This window comes from Tachypleus tridentatus, chromosome 13 (genome assembly GCF_004210375.1).
Source record: "Tachypleus tridentatus isolate NWPU-2018 chromosome 13, ASM421037v1, whole genome shotgun sequence".
NCBI classification, from domain to species: domain Eukaryota; kingdom Metazoa; phylum Arthropoda; class Merostomata; order Xiphosura; family Limulidae; genus Tachypleus; species Tachypleus tridentatus.
In genome coordinates this window covers 239,080,450-239,103,016 of record NC_134837.1, presented here as the reverse complement: position 1 = coordinate 239,103,016, position 22,567 = coordinate 239,080,450, and the positions used below count along the sequence as shown (strand labels likewise).

The 22,567-nt window shown below is 33.8% G+C and overlaps 1 protein-coding gene across 3 annotated transcripts in view; it reads left to right on the top strand.

The window, feature by feature from the left end:
- Window positions 1-4,679: 4,679 nt before the first annotated feature.
- The window catches only part of LOC143237225 (vang-like protein 2), a 36,049-nt gene continuing 18,161 nt past the window's right edge, over window positions 4,680-22,567 (top strand). Inside the window, exons 1-2 of one of the 3 annotated variants that reach the window (XM_076476235.1) lie at window positions 4,680-4,994; window positions 5,248-5,357. The gene's annotated coding sequence lies outside the window, so the exon portion shown is untranslated. Of the gene's footprint in view, window positions 4,995-5,247; window positions 5,370-22,567 lie in introns of all 3 variants that reach the window. The other 2 variants (XM_076476236.1, XM_076476237.1) reach the window with 2 other exon arrangements.

The window sequence follows — 22,567 nt, the reverse complement described above, 5'->3', positions numbered from 1 at the left end:
ATCCAGTAAAATATGAAACAGCAAAAATTGTTAATACATTATAGCCGTGATGGACGTATCCAAAGACTATGATGCGCAAGAGTTGGTTTTATTTGAAAATGTAATTGATATTTGGTGTTCATGGTATTATCGATGTTTTGTGCAACCTCCTCAAAAACATTTTTACTGATATTTTAACGAACAAAGTCATTTGTTCTTAAATTTCACAACGCCTCCATTTTAGATATATATATATTTTGTACTATATAACACTATATATATTGTGAATGAAGCACATTTCTAGTATATAACATACCATTTTGCCAGGGTTTTTATTTTACGAAGGCATACAGTTGGGGATATGTGGTCTCATCAATTAGTTGTTTGCTATTAAGCACAAAGCTAAACGTCGGTCATCTGTACTATGTCTACTGCGAACATTATAAGTTGATTTGTAACATTATAAGCCGTCAGATTTATCTCTGAGGATCGGCATGGCCAGGTGATTAAGGCACTCGACTCGTAAAACGAGGGTCGCGGGTTCGAACCCCCGTCACACCAAACATGCTCGCCCTTTCTGCCGTGGGGGCGTTATAATGTGATGGTCAACCCCACTATTCGTTGGAGTAGCCCAAGAGTTGGTGGTAGGTGATGTTGACTAGCTGCCTTCCCTCAGGTGTAACACTGCCAAATTAGGGACGACTAGCGCAGATAGCCCTCTTGTAGCTTTGCGCGAAATTAAAAAAACAAACAAACAAATCGACAAGTGAAGGTTTAAGATTCATCGATACAAACAGATAGCTCATTGTGTAGCTTTGTGCTTAATTCAACAACAAGCAAACAAGTAAAACATATCTGTGTAGCATCTTTGAGTAGCGAAAGATATAAGTGCCCTCAAAATAAGTATATTGCAGTCATCAAGTAAACAAGCTACAAGCTTTGGATATTATACGTGGTTTTAGTTCACCTACTTTTCGTTTATTCTTTGTCTTATGAAACAAATTAGCTGATCACGATATATTATAATGTATGCAAGATGAATAAAAATTTGGAAATTTAAAAACCTGCAAATAAGAATCGTATAAAAGGATCTCCTGCCTTGTTTGCTGACTTGTTTTACAATCCTGATTTGCAGGTTTTTCAATTCCCAATTTTTTCAGTTTTGTTTGCTAATTTCTTTTTATGCTTAACTATAGACAAGAATTATTTGATATGTTAGCTAACTTTATACATTCAAATGATAATGAACATGGCAAGTAGTGTAATAAAAGTTAATACATTGATTTGTTTTTTACTCCTTCACTTCATACATGATATAATGGTTGGCTCCCTAAAGATGCCGACTGTATAGTGTACAAAGCATTGAGTATTCTATTTGCTACAGTCATCTAGTGCTCATCTATTATTGGTGGTAATTTCTGTTTCACCCTGTAGTTAAGTTTTTTTAAAGGAACACTATACATTTGTAAGAAAACTAACTTCGGGGGTCAGTGAAAACATCGTTTTCGCTGGAATTATGATACATGTGTGTTTTTTGTGTTTTTTTTTTTTTTGCTTACGTAAAATATAAAGCAATAAATTGACTTTTCAATACCCTACGTTCTTTGGGTACCTTACTTAGTAGTATACGAAAGGTTTGGGTGAAATACACGAAACTGTTGTAAATTAGCGAAAGAAGAAAAAAAACAGTTACATATGTGCCGTTTTAAGTGCATTATTTTCCTTGTAAGATTAACATTAATGATTATTTGTGCATTTTCATATGTGTACAGTCTTAACAGTCAATAGTAAATGTTATGTTTTAAAGTGTTGTTTGAACTGAATCTTTGTTGTTTAAAGTACTTTTTATACTCTTTCTATTAGAGATTTGTGCAAATCTTTGTGATCCTGTTATAAGGAGTTATCACGTAAGAAGTATAACAAAATTAGTTCTTTCGTTAATAATTGACATGTAAGATTTTATATTACATAAGCCTGTAAAGAAAAAAGCAACATTTATTTCTGGAGAAAAATTGACAGTTTTTGTTCTATTTAGTAGAAATTGCCGAAAATAAACTATCCAAATTATCAAGATACTGACAGTAACTAAATGGAAATTAAAATCATTAATATAAATCGATAACAATAAGCTTAAACAAAGCTGACGAAATTTTCTCTTTTTTTTTTCAAAACGACAGCTTTCATCTAGAAAGTTAAATTCAGATTAGGTATAAATGTCTTCTAACAGGAAAGAAATCTTAAGTAAATCAATTTAAAAAAAAAATTAATGACAACCGTTTAAAGTGTTAACCTACAGCCCCCGTCGCGCTAAACATGCTCGCCTTCCCAGCCGTGGGGGTGTATAATGTGACGGTCAATCCCACTATTCGTTGGTAAAAGAGTAGCCCAAGAGTTGGCGGTGGGTGGTGATGACTAGCTGCCTTACCTCTAGTCTTACACTGCTAAATTAGGGACGGCTAGCACAGATAGCCCTCGAGTAGCTTTGTGCGAAATTCCCAAACAAACAAACAAAGTTAACCTACAGAATGTATCTAAGTTAAAAACAAAGGGTCGTGATTTCCTTCAGAATTGGACATTTAAAAAAAAAATTTAGGTCGTACGACAAAACACTATATCAATTGTAAGAAACTGAAGAAAAGAAACCGAAATTACAAGTTTTATCATTCTTAACAGGGTTGTTTCCATTATATGTTCTATTAAAATATTTCACTGTCAGCTATTAACGTCATTTTACCGCAAATTAATTTAGGCCTATTTTATTTTTTTGCCTTGTTCATCATTTCAAAATTTCATCGTTGTGTGTGTACGTGTTATGACATAAACAGTGAAAAGTCTCTGAACAGCTGGCGGAAAATAATGGAGCGTGCTTCACCAAACACGATTACGTATTATCCTTTCAAGTTATACAATCCAGAAAATTGTTCAAAATAAAATGAAACATCTGTCAAAAATGAAAAGGTGATATTATATCTAATTTACTGAATCAAGTGACAGTTATAGTGCATCTGCCTCAAATAACTAAAAAAATAAATCCACAGAAATTAGGAAGAAGTAAATATTGTAAAATAGATGTGTAAAAAGAATACGAAATCGTAAGATGCTGAGGGGAGGGAGAATGGCTCCACTACACAAGAATCTCTAAATAAAAATGGCTGCAAACGCATTTTAAAAAAATGAAACTAGAGAAGGAGCAAGTAGACAAGTGAAACAAATAAAGATATCATGTAAACTACATCTTAGATTCTAGATTATAAACTAATAACTAAATAAACTAATAATTGTTTTTTTTCAATTAGAGATACTTTTTAGTTTGAGATAGCTTTTGGTACATTTCAGAAATTTCATTGAAGGTGGTTGAAAGCTTTCTTCAGTTAAAAAAAATTGATGTAAATTACCAACGTGATATGAACCCACTTTTATTAACTACTTTTAATTGTTACTCATTCATCTCCCGTGTTACGAAAAAACTTGACTCTTCAAAACCTTGATGATACCTATGGATATTTTTGTTCAATGCATATTTCCAAGCAAACTCAAATCATACGTCTTGTCATGAAGTTCTAGAATCAGTCCCGGATCATCTTACTTCAAGGCCGGTGTATTTCAACAGAAAGGTCACAGCAGATGGCGGCACTCTAGTTGCCAGAGTCGTCTAGCAAATACTTGAGATTACTCCACAAGTGGATAACTGTTTTCTGTTTATTCTTGGTTATTAAATATCAGGAGTTTTGTTTTAACGTTTCTCTTATGTAACATTCCATGAAATAAACTTTGACCCAATCTTTAAATTTTGTTAGATCTGAGAATTATCGAAACTCTTTGTAAAATAAAGGTTTTACTGTGACCAGAGATTTCCTTGATCCCAAAAACAGGCATTATTAATATAATATTGAATATTTAAAAAAACGTAGCCTAGAATTGATTTTATAAATTTTATTTCTTTAAAAATTGAATAAAAAACAGGAATTAATTTTTATTATAACACAGGATGAGCTATCGGATTTGTCTCCCTGACGGGACAACGGTACGTTTATGGATTTGCAGTGCTAAAATTTGGGGTTCGTTCCCCGCGGTAGCCACAGAAGACAGCCCCATGTGGCTTTTCTCTAAAAACAAACAAACATTCGGGTTTTACGCTATGAAAGTAGCGACATTTCGATTTTTCAAAAGTAATGTTTCTGAGGCAAATCAATAAACATAATTCTAGATCTACATTTATTCACGCACGTAATAATCAATGAAGCTAAATTATTTGTCTCTATTGTTTCTTTGAGTTAGTGCCTATGCGACAAAAATACATTTGCACAGTAGCAAACAGCAGTGTTGATTGGCAATATTTACAAACTTGAATAAGCCCTTCAATAATACGAAGTTTATAAAGCCACCAATCAGTTGTCCCTCGCCCTTCTATCACCTTCTGTTGCTATCCCTAATTAGGAGTAAAGTCGGTGACCTGTGGAGGAAAATGGGGCTTATAACGAAGTCCATAAGAATAAGTCTAAAAGCAAAAGTTTTAATTATTCGATTATAAAATATTCTTTGAGAAATTTAGTTAGTTTTTTATCATGCCCCATTTTTCTTACGAAAAATTTAGATTATATATGTATATATATATCTAGCAAAGAGATATGTCTATCCTGGTGGAGCCAACAAGCGTTAACGGCAGCCATTGAAAGTCACCGTGCTTCGTTCATTGGTCCATTAAGACCGGCTAGTCTCGCTCATTCAACTGCACCATCGTAGAATGTGTCTCGCGGCGGTGACTGGGCGCTAAACCAGAAGGGGCCTGCGTGAGAGGCTAGCTGCTTATGGCGTGTTTTGTACAGACGAGTTCAGGGCACGAGTTTAGTGTTAAAATCGTATTGAAGTATTTAGTGGGCTTTAACACTAACACACAGATAAATTTGGATGCTTTTTATATGTTATTGTTGATGAACCCAAAGGATTAAATGATCTATTGAAAAAAGTCAGCTGGATAGATTGTTCTGGTGGTTGGTTACTCAAGTTGTCACACCGTGAGTATTGTCAGCTTGATTACAAAAGAAATTGAAGTACAAGATACCCTGATGTTAGGTGTATACATAAAGTAATATGTGGCATTAAGGTTTTATTGCGGCCTTGGATTCTTTATGTTTGATCCAAAAACTGTTTTATGAGTTATCAAGTTTTTCTTTTTGTTAATTGACGTAACATTCATAGTAACAAGTACCATGAGTGATTCTAATTAAAAGAGTTGTCTTAAAGTTATTACCAATCAACTTAATTTAGGTGCGACTGACATGAGGAGTAGTTCTCAGGAAGATGCGCTAATTTTATCCAGTCATCAAATGTTTCTTGCATCAGAAACACCCAGAAAGGGTTCGTGTGTTCGCCATACGGTAAGCATATATGTATGTGTATACAAAAATCCGTAGAGAATTATTAACATTATCTTTGTAAGACTCGAATTACAAAACATTAACATCAGTTAATTTTGTATGTTGTAATGGTGAAGAGAAATTCTAAAATATCATTTACGGACGAATACTTTAATGTTACAATGGCAAATGTTAAGGATAATAGATCCATTTTTATCAAGTATTATTACTAGTACATTTTACCAAATCATAAGGCATGGTTATAATTACTCTATATAAGTTTATTTTTAAAACTTAAGTCAAAATATTCCATAAAAGCTAAAACTAATCATTTGCTATTTTCTAGGAATAATGATAAAACAACTTTCAAAGCTTTAGGGAAAAACTTGATAACCATTGTCATCCATTATTTATAAGACGTTATTTCAGAGTCGATTTTCTAAACTTTATTTATTCGTGTACCAAATTTCGTGAAGGTTCATCATTTTTATTTTATTACACGGCTCATAATGACATATGATTGCCACACAAAAGTTAAAAATACCACCAGTTATACTGATGAATATTTTATTTTCATAAGAAGATAGTGATCTCATCTAATATTTTTCGTCAATTTTGTAGCATGAAAAACACCAGCCTGTATATTGTAACAAGTAAAAACATCAAAACTATTCAATAATATATCGGTGTAAAACTACAAAGACAAGTTAGTAATTTGAGGAGTAATATATAATACGACATTAATATTATAAGTATGTATATCTCTGTCGTAAATTAATAGTTTGTTATTTATAAAAGTATAAAGTATGAAACTCCGCTAATGTGTGGACACGACAAATCTGTTTTATCTATCACTATCAACGAAACTTATAAAATGAAGCAGAGAAAACCACATGAATGGCGGCGTGTAATCGAAAGGTAAAACTAAAATGGCTGATCAATTATTACGTACTGTAATATCAAGAATGTTGATTTAGATTTGGAGAATCGTTGAAATGTGTAAAATTAAGTACTTTTTAAAAGTAAGGCTTGATTATACAAGGTAATGTTGTTACATTTGTAGTAAATTTTTTATTTTAAAGCTCCTACTGTAGTGTGTGTTTCTTCAAAAATAGAAGCATAAAAATTGAGGTGCCTTACTGTCATCAAAAGCCCTAGTTTTATACTGTTATAACAATGTAATGTAGGCATCAAAGTTAAAAAAAAAAAGTGTGAAATGTTTGTTAATCCTCATGAACAGTATTCTATTAAAACTAAAAGCCCCCTGCCAGTATAGCGGTAAGTCTCCGGATTTACCACGCTAAAATCAGGGGTTCGATTCCCCTTGGTGGGCTCAGCAGATAGCCCGATGTGGGCTATATAAGAAAACACACACACACATTAAAACTAAGCTATTCTTTCTAGTAAATTTGGTATGTATAACCCATTTTCACCACAGTTACTGAGTAGTTAAAGCATGGTTTTGGATTGCCTTAACACAAGGTGTTTAATTTCATAGACATATTGACACTCCAAGGCTGTGGTTAGTGCGAGCCTCTTCTTTCTACAAGTTGAGGTGGCTTTACAAACCCGGAGTCCATTCGTGTAATGAATTACATTATGAAAAAAAAAATGCTTTGAAAGAGAAGTTTATGTGGGTTTTTATGCCTCAGTGTACTTTCTGAAGTTGTTAAAAAAGAGAGAGAGAGATGTTTTATGCTTGAGCCAGTTGGAAATATATATTTGGGACAAGAAGACAATTAAAAGAGATAGAAAAGTAGAATGTAAAGGGTTACCTTTTGTACTGTCTGGATAAGCTTTGTCTAGTGGCTTAGTCATGTGGAAGTCAGGTTATTTAATATGAATTGTCTACAGAGCAGGTTTTTCTCGAGTAGCCTCTAGTTCTGTAGTTACGATAACCAGTTCTCAAAGTTTCCCCTACCATCAAGCGATTGTTGTACTTCAGTCGGTTACTGCGTTTAGCATTATTACGAATCTGAATGTATTTACTGCACACACATTTAGAGACAGTGCTTATTGAAGACGCATGAAAAAAATAAAAATAATGCTTATTGCTCTTAGTCATCACTTGTTAAGTATTTTTATATTATCTCATTTCAATGAGTAATTACACCAAAGATCACTCATTCTCCATATCACATGTTGACTCGTTTTAAACACAATATTTGTTTGTCATGACGTAAATTTATTTCACAAAAGAAATACTTAAAAGATATTCTGGATAGAATCGAAAATTTGAACGCTCGAACGTTTTGTTAAATATGTTGACTCAGAGATCAAGGCGTTGGCTTTCTTATCACCGCCGTTTAAAGCAACGTGTCCTCCACTAAAATTCGACAAAATTAACTGGTACGCCTTTCTTCTCGCTATTTTTTTATTTTGTTTTTAGCTAAACACAAAGCTCCACGATGGGTTATGTGTGCTCTACCCACAACGGGTATCGAAACCCGGTTTGTAGCTTTATTGTCCTCGGCAAATTTTATTAACCTGAGAGGTGTTACTTAATTCTAAGCATAAAAAAATAATTTATTATCACTATATATGGAAAATATGTTTAAAGATTAGCCGATATTGGGTGATTTATTGTCAATAAAATATATGATTTCATAGCAAGCTTTAAAACTGAAGTAACACTTTTTTTTGCGAACTCTAGACTGTCGTGTCAGAACAGTTAGTTTGTTTTAGCAATGCCAATAACCTTGTTTCCGGTATATCGTAGTAGCTTGTACGTCTTACTAGGTCCCGCAATTACAAGTTCATTTCCAGCACTCGTCTATCCTTCGTTAGCTGAAGCTGAATAGGGACGATTATCGCTTAGACTTCAAACGTGGAGTAACCAGCTGTGATTGTGAAAAATATTAGAAAAGTGAAATTGTAATGTATATATTTACATGTAAATGCGTGTCTGTTTACACCAAATATGTATATATAATTTCCATAATATTTCGTAACTTTAATATTTTAAGATTAAGAACCACATTTTTAGTTACTAGTAGTAGAGATTACTAGTTAACTCAGTAAATATATATCAACATTATATGTGGGGAGGGTGGTTTGCGCACGATACTAATTTTGTTTTTTTTTTTTTTTTAGTTTATAGATAATAGGTTAAAAATTACGGAACGTTTTTGACATATATCTTTAAAAACGTATTAGTATTAGCGACTGAAAATATACTATTTATCTTTGAATTATATTACGATCACTAATGATTTATTTTTAACAGTACGAACTCCAGGATTCAGTAACTGGGAGGCTAAGGGATAGCAAAACATATGAGCTCAGGAAGTGAAAGCTAAGTGGAAGAAAACGTATAGAAAATAAATTAAAAAACTATAGCGGCTAACCATAGATGGATTTTCTTTTTCAGTGAATGTTCTTTTTGTATTGGCCCCTAGTTACTGAAGACATTGTATTAAAATAAATGTAGCTTTTTGTAAAGTTTTAATGGGAATTTGAGGGGGAAGCAGACATATTTCAAGGGAGACGTCTGATTCCCTTTGCCTTGACGTCGCCATTAGCTTTTTGTCTTAAAATTTCGACAAAGAATTTTTTCTTCATCACTAAATTTATTTTAGAGTAAAGCTACACTGGACTGTCTGCTATGTCTACGGGGAATTGAACTCTGGATTTTAGCGTTGTAAGTTCATCGAGGAACTTCGTCATATGGTGGTTTAAAGAAGAAAAAAATATTCCAAACACTAATTTCAGGTCATTCTCTTTCACTCTATCAAATATACTTTCTATAAAAATGCAGCTCGTGTGTTAAATAAAGAATAATGCATCTTATTTATTGATACGTAAAAATAAAATTGTCTATATGTTTAGTGTCTTGACTTCACAAGTTTTATTGAGGAAGTAGCTGTATTAATGTCGATCACATTTGGTAGAGGAACTCTGGTTGACTCTCCACAAAGCTAATGCTTAAATAGATAACCAGTCCGACGAATTATTCGAGATTAGCAATCAATTCAATTTTTATTACGTGAGGCCAACGTCATACGAAGGTGATATTTAATGCCGTGTGTAGCAAGGGTAATTTTGCTTATTCGCCGTATACAGAAGGACAGCATATGCTGGCAGTGGTTCGCCGTCCCGCCATTATCGTGAAGCCAGTAGATGGTGCAAGTTTTCGTATACAAATAAAACAACACTAATAATTTGAAATTATGATGTGAATGTGTCCAAACGTCAGCAGATACCCTATATGTATACGTATTTCGTACACGTGATCTCTTTGATAGCCTGAAATATTAATTTAAATTAATATTATTCTTTGTTTGTTTTTACTGAAATTGTTTTGTCAGATATCATGTTTGTGCAATTAAAAGTCACAAATGGTCGTTATATAAGAACAATTTGTTTTAACATCTACCAATCAGAAATTAAACTTATTTATGAAAATGAAAATAATATATGCTTATAAACTGAACTCATTGCCAAGTAATAGTTTTCCTTTTTATTATTTCCTGAAAAAAATCGTGTAGTAGAAGAAGAGAATAACATTACTATTATACAAGTTGTGAAACACTCGATAATGACAATTTGATACTGAAATAATGCTGTAACTCAACCTTTGCAGTTATTTAACATCATAGAGTTATAGACTGAATGCGACGGCAATTATTAACTCGACCCATCCTTACATACTAAGCACTACCATGGTTAGTGACAATCTTAAATTTTCTGAGATATAGCAGAAACAGTTTTAAAAAGTAAACTGGAGTAAATCCGCTATCACAATAAAATGCAAAACGAGAAGGTTCGTAAATGTGATTCGATGACCCTGAGGTGTGGGACACAAAAACTGAAATGTGTATTTGTAGGAAATATGGAGTAACTGTTAAAATGGACAGTTTAAATGGAAAGAGCACTAGTTTATTGAGTTTGCAGCTAACATTTTAAGCTTTACGTCGAAAAACCTTTCTCAACAAATTCAGAGTAAAATTATGCGGAAAATCAGAAGTAACTAAAAATTCGTGGCAGTTGATGCTTATGTTTCATAATATCTGCCTACATAACAAATAAATATATGTAACTTATTGTTAACATGTGTTATTGTATTTTGTTTACTATCTATAAAAATCCAATTAGTGTTTGATTTGCTTGTTTATAAAAGCAAAAAACAATTTTTTTATGTAAATACTAATTATGATTTCACTTATTCTCGTAAAGCTGTACACAAGCGCCATCTGCGATAGTCATCCTTAATCTTGATGTGATAAACTAAAGAAATGGCAGCTAGTCAACAGCACCCACCGCCAACTCTTGAGTTTTTTTTCTACTCAAATAGTGGGATTTATTTGACCGTCGGTCCTTTAAATGAGATATGATATGAATCGTGGATTTTCGGGTTCTCTGTTCGGCTGTGCAACAAGACATGCCCGTCCCACGAGATTGTTTTTTGAATTTCGCACAAAGCTACACGAGGGCTATCTGCGCTAGCCGTCCCTAATTTAGCAGTGTAAGACTAGTCATCACCACCCACCGCCAACTCTTGGGCTACTCTTTTACCAACAAATTGTGGGATCGACCGTAACATTATAACGAACCCACGGCTGAAAGAGCGAGCATATTTGGTGTGACGGGGATTCGAACCCTCGCCCACGTAAGATAAAAATAATTTTTTTTATTATAAGCTCAGACAAAAAATATTATACAGCTTTGCATATTTAAGTGATTTATTACTTAACCTTATAAAGTATCTCTTAACCATTTGTTTGCAACTGGTAACTTCTGTCTCCGGGTTCGGGTAAATAATACACTAGCAAATCCTTGATTATGTTAGACATGTGTAACCACAAGGTGTGATAAAATAGCTACTATTGCGCTTTAGACTCGCGGAATTATTCGTGCTTCACTCGCCACACGTTACAGAAAATTGTACGATCTTAAAGATGACCGAGCGAGACCATGTTATTATAATTTTGAGCATCAGTTATTTCTCAGTCAAACCTAACTGTCTTTCCGTTTTTCTCGTGTGAGAGAGAAGGAAAGGCCACGATGGCCTTGGCAAAGAAACTGGTATCTCTTGGCGAGTTGCCTATCAATAACAGTCACAGTACACTCCTCTAATTATTTATCACAATATTTTATGAACAAATTCAACTAAGGGAAGGATTTTCAAGATAAATTGCATACCGTCTCATCCATCAATGTGCCAATTCAACTGGCAGAAAAACATTAATTCATACCCCGTAAGTGGTAAAACCTGGAAATATTTATTGTTGTTACTGTTTTGGTTTCGTACCTTATTTAATATTGCGTATATGTTTTATTATCAGAAACAGAAAAGATTTTTTATTTTGTTACTACTTTCCAAGAAGTCTTAAAAATGTTATGCTTTTAATGATACTGAAAGACGTTTAAACGAACGTTAATGTGAAATTGCAAAGGATGTTTACATTTACAGTATTTCCAACCTCTTCTTTATCGGAGCTTAAAATATGGATGTGATGCATAATTTACATCTTGTCAGTAACCAAGTGGGCAACATTGTTCCAGATTATCTGTTCTTATTAGTACAGCCCGGCATGGCTAGGTGGTTAAGGCAGTCAACTCGTAATTTGAAGGTCGTGTGTTCGAATCCCCGTCACACCAACCATGTTCGCCCTTTCAGCTGTGGGAGCGTTATAATGTGATGGTCAATTCCGTTATTCGTTGGTAAAAGAGTAACCCAACAGTTGGCCGTGGGCGGTGATGACTAGCTACCTTCCCTCTAGTTTTACACTGCTAAAATAAGGACAGCTAGCGCAGATAGCCCTCTTGTAACTTTGCGCGAAATACAAAACAAACCAATCTTATTAATACAACGACTCATAGACAATAATATTATTTCCCATGACCTCTTTAACAATATCAAAAAGGCAGCATATTTATTAAGTCAGTTCAGGAACTTCGAACAGTAGTAATAATACAAAAATATGCCAGTGAAAACTAACTGGACAGGGGAGAAATTTCATGAGGATCGTAAATCACGTAACAATCAATGTTTGTTTTTTTCACATATGGGTACGAAAACTACAAATGTAACTTTTTTTGTTGTTATTAAAATGCATACTTGAAGTTTAGAAAGAGTACATGCAAGTCGTTTCTACACTTTGTAGAAATTAATCTAACGTTGACTTCAATAGATATTTTAAGATGAAGTAGAACAAGGTAGCGTTTATCTATAGTGAACGTCATAGAATACAGTGAAAGAATCCAGCATTTACATGAAATAAGAGAAAAGTCGACAATCCTATTTAGCAGGATATAATAGAACATTTTACCATTTACTGATAATGAGTATTGCAGGATATAGTGGAACAATCTCTGAAATATTTACTTATAATAAACAAAGAATACAAACTGACGAATCTAACATTTGCTTGTAACGGACATCTCAGAATATAGTGAAACAATCTCACGTTTGTTTGTAATGGCATAACAGGATATGATTAACAAACTAACATAGACCTCTTCTGTAGGCAGCACAGAGGTGGGGAAACAAGGTGAAGTTTACTAGGGCTTGTGAAACGGCTTCAAACTTCCTTGAGTTACATCGCAAATATATAAAGAATTTTTTGCTTTTAACTCGCAGGGTAAACCCTCAACTCTCATCTAGTGCTCTTTAAGAGTTTGTGAGCATATGACAAATAAATAAAAACTTATTATGTGGTGAAAAAACAGTTAAATGCATTTATTTGGGCTTGTAATAATACTGTGTATAAATTACTGAACTTCCTTCAACCAGTCGCTAGTAATTTCTTTGTGTGCTTACTTATTCGCTTCTTCTATGCATTCTAATGTAAGTTTATAAAAGTTTCAATAAATTAAAATATTAATTTTAAAATATATCTTTTGTTCTGAAGCCCATTTCCTTCGAAGCTAATGCAATGGCAAGTTATATGTGCTCGTGGTTAGGCTTGAATTGAAAGTTTTAACATTTATATGTCGTCACCTCCAGTATCTATAATTACCTACTTTTTCTTCTTCTCTGTAATTATCAATCTCGACTTGGAGAAAAAACCTGTTATTTCAGGTCTATAGAAATAAATAACGCTAAAGGGGGTGAGAACTTAAAATTATCGTTTTGAACTTGTTAATAACTCTTAACACCAATGGAAACAAAACAAATCACCATGCTATACAAGTATTTAGCATAGGCAAAGTTTAAAAGTCGAATATACATGAAACCTAACATTAGTTAATGGTGCCTAACTCCAAAGATATGAATGTTGTGACTTTGTATATGTAAACGAGTGGTGTTAAGAAAGAAATCGGATTTTATTTCGTATAGAATACAGTTAACAAACCAGTTTTGTTGGTTTTGAAAATGTGGGGAATCAGGCACCGTTTCACTACATAGTAATCATTACCAGTTCAATTAAATAAGTCGATAATGTTGTGAATAATACTGCTAATCTATTCTATGGGCATCTGTTGTGTTGAAAGGTTGTTCTATCACATCGTCATAAAGAGGACCAAAAGGTTTAGAAACCACTAGTTACTAGATCAGGACTAATATGCAAGATGGGAGAGGACTCTCCACTCGAACTCGCAAATTTAGTCTTTACCTGCACGTTAAATAATATGGAGGGCTGGTATGTGTTATTTTACTAAAAACATATTCCATAGATATATACGTAGCAGCTGATCAAAAGCTGGTCATATCTCATTTAGATGGGAAAAAAAGTTTGTTTGTTTTCGTAGCACTTCTTGTTTGTACTAAAATGCATGATATGAGAAGAATGAAACTCCAGTTTCAATGCAAATATGTAATTAGAATCCTTTTACATAAAAGGCACGTTTCGAAGTTTTATTTACCAACAACGTACAAAAAGGAAAACAAAAATATCCGATGGGACAAAAGTACGATGGTAGGAAGTGAAGATGCTCAATGATGTTAAAAGTTTAGGGCGAAGTATGTCTTGCAAATTAACAATATCTTATTCCCTTAGTATTTGGTTCTAAATCAACTTCGGTTCGATCAGATCGATGGTGAATATCACGGTCAACATAGTCATTTGTAAAGAAAATTCCAGTCTGATATTGACTGCTATGTTGACCCATGGATTTGGATTTCCTGAAGAAGTAAAACCTTATACCAGCTGAGACTCAAACATGCTTACGCCTCCGTTAAGCGTAATCCCTGTCGCACCAAACATGCTCGCCTTTTCAGCCGTTGGAGCGTTATAATGTGACGGTCAATCCCACTATTTGTTGGTAAAAGAGTAGCCCAAGAGTTGGCGGTGGGTAGTGATGAATAGCTGCTTTCCATCTAGTCTTACACTACCAAATTAGGGACGGTTAGCGCAGGTAGCCCTCGTGTAGCTTTGCGCGAAATTCCTAAAGAGACAATCATGTATACTCATCTATAGAGAAAACAGCGCCTTGGAGAAAAAATGAACTAGTGAGAGAACTTGATAGGTATTGTTTATGTGATGATGATAGACCTAAGCACCTTTCCCCAGTGAATATATATTTTCTAAATAAAAATAAATAAATAATAATAATAAAAGACCACCTATTAACTAGACTCCACATTAGTTTAGATATTAATTACATTTTTTTTTTCATAATCTGTGGAACTATAAGAAGAATGTTTTATTTGCACCAAGTGTATATATAGATTGTGCATGGACATTGCCCTGAAACAGGCCTGAGTAAGTGCGGGTTACTCTGGCCCTCGTGTACCATATATAAATACACTTGACAGTTGAAAAAAAAAAAAAAAAACTTGAAGGAAGGAGGAAGAGGTTAACGAAACCTGATCCTCTTAAGTAGACAAACATCAATACCCAAATACCCATACAGAGAGAGAAAGAGAGTTATGTACATTTCTAAATATAAATTTGACTCAAACAAACATCGATATTAGAATATATAATGAGTGTGAAGAGAAATAGCACTTCTAGTATGTAGAACTACAAAATCTGGAGAGAAAGGACTTTGTTTTACAAAAAAAGTTTAATATGGTTTGAAGAAGACAGCATTGTTTGCGAACATGACTGAAAGATTGTGTAAAAAAAATGTAAACAAAGAGTGTTTCCTAAGTGACTGAGCAACTGGACGGTACTTGTTACAGACTTTCAACGATAATATCCGGGGTTCGATTACCCGCAGTGGATAGTACCATTATCAAACCTTGTGCTACCTTTGTCTGACCAAATAGTGGAATATGATTATCACTCGTATAGAATCCTTATGGCCAAAGTGCGGAACGGACTTTTACAACAACGGAACGCGAACCATAAATTCTCAGACTCATAGTCCATTCACGTCAAATCTCGACCACTTACCACGAAAGGTGTCGATTTAACTCTACTTGTAAACACCTATCAGATGCTACAGCATCTTATTAGTTTGCTTTTAAAGTTTTGAAATTCTGGCTACTAATTTTGAAAATACGTATGAAGTCGACAATGAGAAATGAAATCATTTGTTTGTTTAATCATGTATTGCCAACAGCAAGGGAAGCATTTTTTTTACCAGGCTGTTATTTCGATCCTTTCTTAATAATTAAAAAAGACATAAAAATAGTGTTCTCGTGTCTTGAAACATCTGACTTCAGCAATGATAATTTCTAACTCTTATTTCGTGGACGTAAATTTATACTTCATCTCGTGGCGATAAATAAATATTAAAATATAATTATTTCTACTGAAGATTGATACGTACTTTAAATAAAGCTTTGGCAACTGGTACTAGAATCCCCCCCCCCAACAGTGACTCAACGGCAAGTTTGTGGTCGTAAAACATTAAAAAATCAGGTTCCAGTAGTAATGAGAACAAAGATAGCTATTTTGGAGATTTGGGCCTAGCAACAAACCAAACCAACCTGGCGTATTTGTTTAAGTGAATAAATTTGTGTGTAAACTGAAATAATATCAGCAAATCGTCTACTCGTGTGTTAGCTCACGCATACCAACTTGAATATTTATGGACATCAGGTACCAGTTCTATGGTATTAAAAAAAGTGTATTAATGGAGTAAATTTCGTGTAGTCGTAACTGGATTCTAGATTTATATTAATATGTGAAATTCTTAAATTTAGTATAATTTGATGTCAATAGATATAAATTACATTAAACAGAGGTGAATTAAATAGGACTACGTATTATTTTAACGAGCATGCTCTTACCTCCACAAAAAAAAAACATTCTCAAGAAGCGAGTATAGGACCACCATGACAAACAAAAAAACTGCAAATTACTCCGCAAACGAAGAAAACATACCACCGTCTTTGAAATTCGCTTGATAGTTATTTCATGAATGTGGGTGTGAGATAAATTTGCCAAAAATATGATTAATTGGTGTAATTTCCACGCATCATACCTAAATTTTATATAGTCAGGATGAACTAAGTATACCGCTGGTACATGGAGAAATTTTCATTATATCATAACGCAAGGTTGAGTAAATGAAAAATCACACAGACTCAATTTTAACACGAGATGGTAATGCACTCATCCACTCTTTGGCCTGCTCATCTAACATTGTTAGCAGCACGTTTATATGAAGCTCAAGTATCATTATTCTTTAAAATAGAGAGCACTCCTAAACTAATGTAATTTGGTTGAATGTAGCTTGCAAGCCTATTGATTTTGTCCATTTCTAGTCTCTGCTGCATAGTTTAATTACAAGATGAACCAGGCTTCCAGACATTTCTGTTGTTTAATAAGATTTTTTATGTTGTTTCTAGATTTGATAAATTGATAAAACGTAATCGTTCGTTATATAGCGCATACTTCACAAGTATGTATACTGGTAGTATTGTTGATGGAGGAAGAGATCCAAGTGAACCTTACCCTCCCTGGTCATTAAGAACAAAAAACCCGATAAAGAAAGAACAAGAAGATATTTAACCCTCTCAGTTAAACTACCTCACTTTTAAAACACCCAGAAGAAAAGCTACATAGCTTTTTCACGTAAATTAAAAAACAAACAACAAATGAAACATACCAGAAACGTTTCCAAGTCAAAATGAAATTATGAGGTTCTTTGAGGTTTTTGTTTGTTTTAGTTTGTTTTGTTTTGTTTTTTTCATTTTATTCAAGTCCAGACTTGCCTTAATGGTTAATGTTAAATGTAACGGTCAATCTCACGATTCGTTGGTAAAAGTAGCCCAAGAGTTGGCGGTGGGTGGTGATGACTAGTGGCCTTGCCTCTAGTCTTACACTGCTAAATAAGGACGGCTAGCGCAGATAGCCTTCATGTAGCTTTGCGCGAAATTCAAAACAAACAAACAAAGCATGCTCATGCATGACGGGAAGTGGTAGCTATAAATTCAAACATACAGATGTAATTGCTTGTTTGTCTTTAGTGATCTAATACTTCACGCTGCATTATTATCAAGCTGCTATTTAATTTGTTGTTGGTTCTCATTGTGTAACAAAATAAGCGTTCATGGAAAGTTATATTCAACAATTCCATTAAATAATGTTCATTGCATTTCAATCTAATCTTCATGTACTCTTGTTCCCGGCGGGTCAGCTGTAAACACGGAGTTACAACACGGAAATCCAGATTTCGATTCCCTAAGGTGTACACAACAGGTAACTGAATTTGGATTTGCCCTAAAATAACCATACATACATTCTTATTTCCAAACATTCTCCGAGATTTTCCTTTCAAAGCAAAAACAGTTTAATCCACCACGGACCGATCGAGAGAAAAGGGTAAAGAGCCCCAAACATTTATACGTAAGTGCTCATATAGGCTATAGTACACGAGATAAAAAATAAATAAAAATTCAAGCTATGTGTATATCTTACGTAACATTTAATTTTGTGGTGTGATCATTTTTTCAACATTTTATGCAAAATCCACCTGAAAAAAAAATCAGTTGCTTCCCCTTCCCAAACTCATTACTCTGAGGAGTAATACTTCCTAATTATTTTTTATGCTGTACGAATTCTTATCGATCACGTCTTTCTTTCTCTATCTCCATCTTAAGTAACTAAACTTCGTTAGTGATTACCAGATATATATATCAACATCTAAGGCGTGGTGAAAACTGTATTTTGTTTTAATACTTTCACTCATGATAGACTGGTCGTTTCACAGTTGAAACCCTCTGGGCATTAATTGGAAAATATCTGCTAAGGTTCACTTGTTATTTTTATTACCATGTTTAATCTAGTGCAATCATTATAATTAGGTACCGCCTCAAAGACAGTTGCAGGCTCCAGGAGATCGTCCCCTCTCTTGTTTTCACTGATCTGTTAAATATCCATCTTATAGCTAATATAGTTTTCCTTTATCTCTCGAACATGCCTTCTTTAATTGTCTATCTATCCTACTGTACTAATCATGTGATCAAATTATTTATATTTGTGTGATGTCGTAGAATATAACTTGCTTATATATAAGCAATGTATACACGCAGTTTTAGTTTATTACCTTATGAGTAATAAGCTAACAAGAGTTCAGCTCGTTATAACAAGAATATCAGGAACTTCTGTTACGATGATTATGATAAATTGCGTGGAGTTATTTTCAAAAGGATAAGAATTAGTGTCCGTTTAAATTGAAGAATCTAGCATACAAATTTAGAGTAACGACAGAGTAAAATCTCTGTTAGCATTGAAAGCAGACTTCAAGTCAACTGCAAACTTGAATCCTGAGAAAAAGAACTTTTACTTGAGAAGATCCACGAACTGCCCTTCTTCATTGGTTAGTGTGCACAGAGTCCCAGGTTAAAAGTGTGTATCCCTTGTATTGTTAATTTGGGCGGGTTTCATTATTGTACTGTTGGAGTTTTTCCTAAATTGGTGGCTGATGACTGCTGTATATAGACGTTTGTACTCAGGGATGCTGTCTATCAGGCCAGTGACCCATAATGATGAGGCTAGTTATTCTCAGGCCAACCAGGATATGCCCAGGTGATAAAGCACCACACCCGACTACCACGTGCCGCGAGCTAAAGGCGGGCTAATGCAAGACAGAAGACAGGAGCCAAAAAGATAGTTAACTAATGCTGTCCGAAAAATAAAACCAGTTCAAATACCCGGCTATTGATGTTGATGAAAACAAAGTGATTGTTTTGTTTTTACTGTCAGATTTATGTGACTGTAAAACGTTTGATTGTATCTGTCTAGAATATTGCTGTACACACAATTACTTTAGATAGCATATCATAAACACATCGCAGCTTAGCATTACTTACATTGCATAATTTAATTCACGTGTTGTAAAACTGATCTTCCATTCAGTTTGAATCCTGTTATTTTAATAATCAAAAACAAACTGCAATGTGGTGAAGTAGTAGCTAGGCTGGTCGTAAACTGAGTTTTACAGCACATAATGGATATATATACATAACTATCTTAACGCATCACTAAGAGTGGAAGTATACTTTTATTTGTTTTATTGCTCTTATGTTTTAAGTTCAACGACGCACAATAGATATATATGTGTTGTACTTACAAAAGAAATAGAACCCCAAATTTAGCGCACAAACAACAACATTTGTTTTATTAGTAGTAGTACTCTCTTAAAGGCCTTTCCATTGAATTTTATCTTAAGCGTTTCGTGCTATTTACTGCTTCACTCAGTTTGATCTCATTGTAGTCCACAAAACGGTTCGTTGGTAAACAGCTAAGTACTGTAACGTTATTTATGTTTGTTAGATTTCGCACTAAAGCTACTCGAGGAATGTCTGCGCTAGCCGTCCCAAATTTACAAATGATAACCACCGTCCGCTTACTGTTAGGCATTTTTTTAACCAACGAAAAGAAGATTGACCATTAAATTCTAACGTCCTCATGTCTGAACGTGTGAACATGTTCCGTGAGAGATTATAACTTTTGATCCACGAATAAAGAGTCGGAAGTCCTAACCACCAAGCCATGCAAGGTCCAGTACTATAACGAAAATCATGGTTAGTTCGTACAACATAGCCCCCTCCTAGTACAAAGGTATGGCTTCGGATTTACAACCCTAAAATCAGGGGTTTGATTCCCCTCGAGTTCGATGTGGCTTTGCTATAAGAAAACACACACAACACGCGTAAAACATTATCCATGTGTGTAAACGTTTAGGCTACAAATGCCTGCGACTGAAGGTACTATTATCAAGCCACTTTCCTATCTAAAACGAATATGCTTGTATTGAAGATGCTTTAGTCGGTATATATTGTTGTAAACCACGATGTTTATTTTCTTCGAAGGCATTAATTGGGAGTTTTCGTTGCTGTGTTATTCATTATTCACATATAATACTTTTGTATTTTTTCGTGCAAAAACAAAAGGTTCAATGTTTCCATTCCAAGGCTTTTTGCTTTGCAGCCTAAACGATTTTACAAAGTTTGTTTGACTTGGTTTCTTTTTGTTACAGTTTTAATAAGTAAAGAGTTACACATAACGACCCATTTGAAATGAAAACGTTTTCTCAAGACGGCTGATATAAGTAATAAAAACTTTAATTAAAATAGAACAAAGTACAAAACAATTCCAACCTTCTTAGGTTATCTTTAGGTTGACAAAGACAGTTTTGAAGCCATCTTTGTTAACCTTAAAATGACCTTACAAGGTCGAGACGTTGTTCTGTACTTTATTTAGATTATAGTTTGTAATACTTATATCAGCCGTCTTGAGAATACATGTAAAGACGTATTTAAAATATCGAATAACTATAGAGAAAGTTATTTATACATCATATAAAAGCAAAAAACATGAGTTTTCTTGTATTCTGCCTAAGCTTAGCCTTGTTTGGTGTACAATATATCCCGGACAAAGACACGTTTTGTACGGAATATGGTAGTAGGCATCTGGCGCATTTGTTTTGTCAAACACAATGACACAGCAATCCATCATAATTTCGTTATTCACTTCTCTTAGAAACAAGTTTTCTCTGATCCCTCTGACAGAGATAATCGTAGATAGCTACCTACTGATAAGATGAACATACAATTTGTCAAAATTATTTTGTAGGCCTGAGGCTGTACACCTTGTTACCTGTTAATATAGGTGTCTGGGGATTGTTCAAACTTCTGTCATAAGAATCTAAGTAACTGTTCAGTTAAATATTTTGAACTAAAATTCGCTGTATGCACAACTTAAGTGTTATTAAACATTGTTTCATTTCTATTTATAGTAATAACATACCTCCAATGGAATATTTTACAATAAACAATGTAACGAAAAGGAAGTTCTTAACTTTATTTTCCAAAGACAGTCTTTATTATACACAAAATAGCACGTTTTATGAATAAGAGAAAATAGCTATTTCATAATTTTATTGTAAATGCGTCCACTGGTTTGTCAGCGTTAAGTTAAGGGATTTGCGACACCAAAATTCGGGGGTTCGTTCCCTGTAGTGGGCACAGGCAGATAACCAAATGTGACTTTGCACTAAAACAAACAAACATTATAAATGCAATTGTAATAAATAAATCCTGTGTTTAAATTCTCCTTAATCTAATTCATAGAACCTGCGCCTCAAGATCTGCAGCATAATTCTATTTTCATTTACTTAACTTTGAATCGGTGCAACTATAGTATGCGGTCTACTAAGTTATTTACAGTATAACGTGCAGTCTATTTTTATGACGTAAATAAAACGTTATGTACTAAATCTATTGAATAAACGATGTACACTTTGAATATTACATGTAGACCGCATACTATACTAGCGCCCTGTCAGTCTTTACTAACTTACAGAGCTATGCGTATTACAAACTTATATTATGCATAGGAAATATTTCTTTTTGTTGTTGTTGACCAACTCAATATTCACCACTTATACTTATACTAGTCGAATTTCATTTAAGAAATTGTATCATGTACATTTTCTGCAGAGTTCATTATTTTTAATTATTTGGATAAATGTAAGCTAATAACTTGACATTATTCGTGGCGACTAGTAACGTAAGCTGATAATTTGACATTATTCGTGGCGACTAGTAATATAAGATGTTAAATTGGCATTATTTATAGCGACCAGTAATGGGTCAGTGTCAGTATAATAGTCGTTATTATTTCTAAAGAATCCAACAGTTAATTATAGAAACTGTTTAAGAACTTGGCATGCCTCAGCTAATAACCCTGTATTATATTTGTTCCATGTAATCATACATGTTACTTTATTTATTCATTTCTCCGGTTTTTGTACTGGAACAAATGAACATATAGGTATTATTATTTGTGGTCTTAGTGTAACTTACTCTCCACCTATTCATATCAATAAAGCTACCACATCAGGTATTTATTACATGCTGTGTCAGTTATTATAAACAATTTCATAGT